The following is a 6,137-nucleotide window of genomic DNA, read 5'->3' on the forward strand; positions in this document are numbered from 1 at the left end:
AGAAAGAAAAGAAAAGCTCCGCCCTAGGCCTGGATCATGGCAGGCAGGCAGCTAGAAACCGTAGGGAGAGTCTTCATGCGGACTTGAGACCTGATTTGGGCTGAGGTGCTGAAGGAGAAGCCCCTGTGGTTTGACATGTATAAGTCTTCCCCCCATTGAGGAAGCACATCTTCCAAAGGCTCCGATTGCAATATGGCAAAGCCAAAGCTTCCATCCAAGACATCTGGTACCATGAAGATCGGATCAGAGTGAAGTTTTATTTGGCGTATGGGTCTGGTCAAAGAGCTTTTGATCTGTTCAATCCAAACTTCGAGTCTACCTGTCAACGGTTTGTGGAGAAATACACTGAGCTGCAGAAATTTGGAGAAACAGATAAAGAGAAGTTATTTGTGAAAACAGGGAAGGCTTTATTGGCAGAAGGTGTCATTTTAAGACAAGTAGGTGAAGTCTTAAACTGTGTAAATGTTTCTTGATCTCTAAGGTATTACATTTGCCTTCTCTTAGTTATTTCTGGGTTGTCAAAAAGCTCAGTATCATGGTTTGACAGAAGCAGTTATGTGAACTTTTATGTTACTAAATAAAGAATTCCCTAGCTGGTTATAAAGTAAAACAAAAATAATAATAATAATAATAATGTCCTTTGCAGGAACATGAACATGGATGGAGCTGCTGGAACCCATTATCCTACACAAACTAACACAGGAACAGAAAACCAAAAACCGCATGTTCTCACTTATAAGTGGGAGCTAAATGAAGAGAACACATGGACATACAGAGGGGAACATCACACACTGAGGCCTACCGAAGGGCAGGGGTAAAAGGAGGGAGCGGATCAGTAAACGACATAAGTTTACCTATGTAACAAACCTGCACGTCCTGCACATGTACCCCTGAACTTAAAATAAAAGTTAAAGACTGACATACATAGGCCAGGTACAGTGGCTCATACCTCTAATCCCAGTACTTTGGGAGGCCGAGGTGGGTGGACGATGAGGTCAGGAGTTCAAGATCAGCCTGGCCAACATAGTGAAACCCCGTCTCTACTAAAAATCCATAAAATTAGCCGGGCGTGGTGGCAGGCACCTGTAATCCCAGCTACTCAGGAGGCTGAGGCAGGAGAATCGCTTGAACCCGGGAGGTGGAGGTTGCAGTGAACGGAGATCATGCTTCTGCACTCCAGCCTGGGTGACAGTGCAAGACTCTGTCTAAAACAAACAAACAAACAAACAAACAAAAAAAGGTATATAAAGCACTTAGTAGAATTGTGAGTACAAAGTAAAGTGCTCAAAGGTCACTCTGCAGATTTTCGTCTTTTTTTTTTTTTAAGAGGCAGAATCTTGCTCTTGTTGCCCAGGCTGGAGTGCGATGGCATGATCTTAGCTCACTGCAACCTCTGCCTCCCAGGTTCAAGTGACTCTCCTGCCTCAGCCTCCTGAGTAGCTGGGATTACAGGTGCCTGCCACCATGCTTGGCTAATTTTTGTACTTTTTTAGTAGAAACAGAGTTTCCCCATGTTGGCCAGGCTGGTCTCAAACTCCTGACCTCAGGTGATCCACCCGCCTCGACCTCCCAAAGTGCTGGGATTACAGATGTGAGCCACCGTGCCCAGTTAACTTTAGTCATTTTTATTGCAGCATGGTGACCATCCTGTACCTATAAACACTAATAATAATCTTAAAATAACGTTAGATGATCATAATGTTGGTTAGAATAATAAAGAATGACTGCCTACTGGAACTGTGGTAAAGTGTGAACTAATGTAGAACGTTATAATATAGTTGTACGTTAACGTCACTCCTGAATAAAAGTCATTACATTTATATTAATCTAATGTGTAATAATTAAAAGTAGAATTATATGTTTAAAATTATATGATTATATCAAATGATGTAATCCATGGTTTTTCCATAAAGTTCTCTTTCCTGAACATTCTATAATTCATTATAGATGAATTAGCAAAGTCTTCTTATATCTTCTCTTAGGATATAAGAGAAGTATTCATTAGCAAAGTCTTCTTATATCTTCTCTTAGGATAAAGCAAGAGAAGGGTTATACTAAAATAACATAGCCTCAATAAAAGCAGGAAATAATGGGAACCAAGATTAAGGAATTAAACAGTCTATCCCATAAAATATTAACTATTTTAAAGCAGAGTCTTGTATCAAAGGTTGACTTTGAGTCCTCTATTGATCTCTGAGGCCCTCTGCATACTTTGACTGGACAGTTGACCTTATCACATTGTTAGGATAAGTGCTACACAAAGGCATCTTCTAGTCCCTCCATTGCTCATAGGTGGCCCCTGCAAACCCCTTGCCTGTGTGTGTTCTGGAGGTGCCACTAAACTCGGTAACAGCATCAGGAGGCACAATTGGAAAATCTTTTTACTCGGGTTTAATTATTGGCTAACTTTCAATTTTTTTTAGGTTACCAGAAATATCCTTACCTGTAAAGAGGTACAGATTTTACTCTCCGATCAACAGCTATAACTGTCATATTACGAGATTCCAGGGGCTTCTGCTCCTTGAGGCATCCACAGAATCATAGCATTTTCCGGTATTCAAAGACCTGAAAGATCACAGTGCTTTCATTTCAACTGTGAGACGTTAAGTAATTTTCCCAAACCTGCAACACTAAGTGATGGTGTAATAAAGGCCAGATTAAAAATCACTTGATATGCAATCATGTTCCCTCCACCCACTTTAGTCCCAAACACACTCACACACACTTGTCCAAACAGCTCCATCTTCAAGGGAGAGATGAATGCTTCTACAAGCCTCAAACTTGTGAACACAGACTGACCAGCACAAAGCTGGCTCACAATAGGGGCCAGATTAAAGTGTTTCACATGCAACTGGATCAAACTTTAAAGTCTAAATTAAAGCAATCCTTTCATAAAGGAAATTTTGTTTTAGAAGAGGATCTTCAATTAGCAGGGTGTTGCTGCGCACGCCTATAGTTTCAGGTACTGGAGAGGCTGAAGTGTATGGATCACTTAAGCCTGGGAGGTAAAGGCTGCAACGAGCCCTGATCACGTCACTGCACTCCAGTCTGGGTGATAGAGTGAAACCCTGTCTCAATTAAAAAAAAAAAAAAAAAAAACCTCAAGCTATTCACCTCTGAGGCTGATTAGTTCTTCAACACTAAGATTACCCAATCCAGGAGCAAAGAAATGCGTAACTTGATTCCTATGATTTGGAATGTGAGTGGAGGAACTTAAGTCATAGTTCTCCCTGAGTGAGATTTGCCTGCTCCTCTGGCACCTGGTCCTGTCCTGTTCTCCAGCACGGTGTGTCTGAGGCTCCCTGGAGGCTCCTGCATGGCAGCTCTGACAGTGACACTGATGGGGCTGAGCCATCACCTGGCTTTGGCTGGGGATATGCAAGGTTAGTGCACACTGTGGGTGCTGAGCTACAATAGGGTAGGGGAGAAAGGGAGTTAACTTTGTCATTGTGCCTAGGCTATGCATCTTAAAAAATTGTGACATTTTCTTCAGGGACCACCCGTCTTTATCATACGAATTCCCAATTATTTCCATAACAAAAGAAGGCTGGCTACTTGACCTCTGCATAAGATCTGCATAAGGGGCTTCCATATGGACCATTTCTTCTCAAATCTCCTACAACAAAACCCCTCCAGCTTTGCATCACATTTTCTTGGGATCTTCAGAGGATTTATAAACAAAAACACTGAAATGAATTCCCCCATGCAGCACTTCCCTTTATTATGTTAAGTTTTGCCATAAAAAAAAAAAATTCTCAGCTGGACGCAGTGGCTCACGCCTGTAATCCCAGCACTTTGGGAGGCCGAGGCCTTTTCTGTGCAGATCACAAGGTCAAGAGATTGAGACCAGCCTGGCCAACATGGTGAAAACCCGTCTCTACTAAAAATACAAAAATTAGCTGGGCGTAGTGGCACGTGCCTGTAGTCCCAGTTACTCAGGAGGCTGAGGCACAAGAATCCCTTGAACCCGGGAGGCAGAGGTTGCAGTGAGCCAAGATCGTGCCACTGCACTGTAGCCTGGCAACAGAGTGAGACTCCGTCAAAAAAAAAAAAAAAAAAAATCCCACGGGAAGTCAAAAGGAATTTGAAGGGTGTTTCCTAGAGAATCTTGTGTCATGTCCTCAACAGGATCTGAGGTTAGTGTGAGGGTGCACCAAGAAGCCGCCCTGTTATCTTCTTTTTTCTCCCTTAACTCCAATGTTTGTAAACCCTTTATCTTTGTACCGTAGATTTCTGACAAAAGTTGAGGTTAGTGCCCTCTCTTTCTCTTGGGAAAAATACATTGGAGCTGAAGTAGAGACCCTTAGTGCTTGGAATGACCCTATAGATAAGGAGCATCTATGGAGTATTGTTCAGTACCTTAAAGAACTTAAGGTATCCTCTGAAATGCCACTAATGCTACTAACCTGGCTTGAAACTTTCTAGTTAGTTTCTCCTACGTTCTCTGATTTGAGCTTACAAGAAGGGATTCAACTAAATGTAGGATAAATTATGTAAAATTCTATTTTTATAAGTCAAGATCATCAAATATCAGCAATTTCATAAGGTTCAAACCATATACCTTCAGTGGGGTTACAGACAGATTGTAAAGGTTGCTAAAATCCCATAGGGCTGAAAGCCAATGAGCAAGTCAAAGGGACTCATTGTCCTACTGAGGATATGTCCCAATTTTTAGAGCTGGATTCAGCATGCTCTCTGCTTTCCTTAATTATTCAAGTCTGCTTACCTCTACCTCAAGTTCCTCTCTGTTTTTTACTTAACTATGTCATCATCATTTCCGAAAATCCCTAAAGCTTACCCAGACATTCGGCACTATGAGACCCATCAAAAGAGATCATTCTTAATGCAAATTTTTCTCTTTCTTACAATCACTGTTTCCTTATCTGTGATTCCTTCTGCCAACTAGAAAGAGGAGAGAAAGGAAGTATGCCTGAATTTCTCACAGGGGGGGAGAAGGGATACAGCATGTCATTAGAATGAAAGGGTGCAGGAGCTTGAGCCCTTTTCTGCTTTCTAGAACACCCAGAATGATCAGTTCCCGGAATCTGGTCTCTTCATTTAGACCACAGGTATATTTCTGAGCAACTGTTACATTCTGGGCTCTGTTCTAGGCTCAGAGAATTCTACTTGAATAAGACAGAAAAGGTCCCTACTCTCACAGAACTCAATGCCAGAGGAGACACACAATATCCCAGTAAATATTTAACAAAAAAGAACAAATCAGACAGCAATATTGCCTTTTAAAAAAAGGCATTGGCCGGGCGCGGTGGCTCAAGCCTGTAATCCCAGCACTTTGGGAGGCCGAGACGGGCGGATCACGAGGTCAGCAGATCGAGACCATCCTGGCTAACAGGGTGAAACCCCGTCTCTATTAAAAAATACAAAAAACTAGCCGGGCGAGGTGGCGGCGCCTGTAGTCCCAGCTACTCGGGAGGCTGAGGCAGGAGAATGGCGGGAACCCGGGAGGCGGAGCTTGCAGTGAGCTGAGATCTGGCCACTGCACTCCAGCCCGGGCGGCAGAGCGAGACTCCGTCTCAAAAAAATAAAAAATAAAAAATAAAAAAATAAAAATAAAAAATAAAAAAAGGCATCAGGGTGATAGGACAGAGAGATTTGGATTCACCCAACTTCACTTCACATTGGATTCACAAGTAGTGAATCTATCACAGAGGGAGATAGATTTTGTGTAGAGAAAATATGAGGGCCACAGGACAGCATAAGGGACTGAGAAGATTTCACCACATTTAGCTAAGACAAGAACAATAAGACAGCCATGTGAAGATCTGAGGGACAAGTGTTCCAGAGAGACAGAAAAGGGGAAAGGCCAAGGAATGGGAAGATGTGTGCTGCGCTGAAGAGACAAAAAGAAGGCCAGAGGGGCTGAAGGATGAAAAGCAAGGGGTAGAATGGCAGAAGATGAGGAAGAGGGACAGAAAGTCAGGAGCTGCATCATATTTGGCCTTGGTGGCCATAGTAAGGGATTATATTTTATTTAAACATGTTGGAAGCTCCTGGGAGACTACAAGGAGAGTTCATTAATATTCAATTTTAAAAATAATTCTAGCTACTATCTGGGGATTGGATTGTTGAGGTTCACAAGTGGAGAACAGCAGAATTCTCCAGGGAAGACAGAGTTG

General features: G+C 42.4%; 1 pseudogene; it reads left to right on the top strand.

The window, feature by feature from the left end:
* The first annotated feature begins 36 nt into the window (after positions 1-36).
* LOC112617491 lies at positions 37-4,374 on the top strand (annotated as a pseudogene).
* The last annotated feature ends 1,763 nt before the right edge of the window (positions 4,375-6,137 follow it).

The sequence above is a fragment of the Theropithecus gelada genome, unplaced genomic scaffold (genome assembly GCF_003255815.1).
Source record: "Theropithecus gelada isolate Dixy unplaced genomic scaffold, Tgel_1.0 HiC_scaffold_2090, whole genome shotgun sequence".
NCBI classification, from domain to species: Eukaryota; Metazoa; Chordata; class Mammalia; order Primates; family Cercopithecidae; genus Theropithecus; species Theropithecus gelada.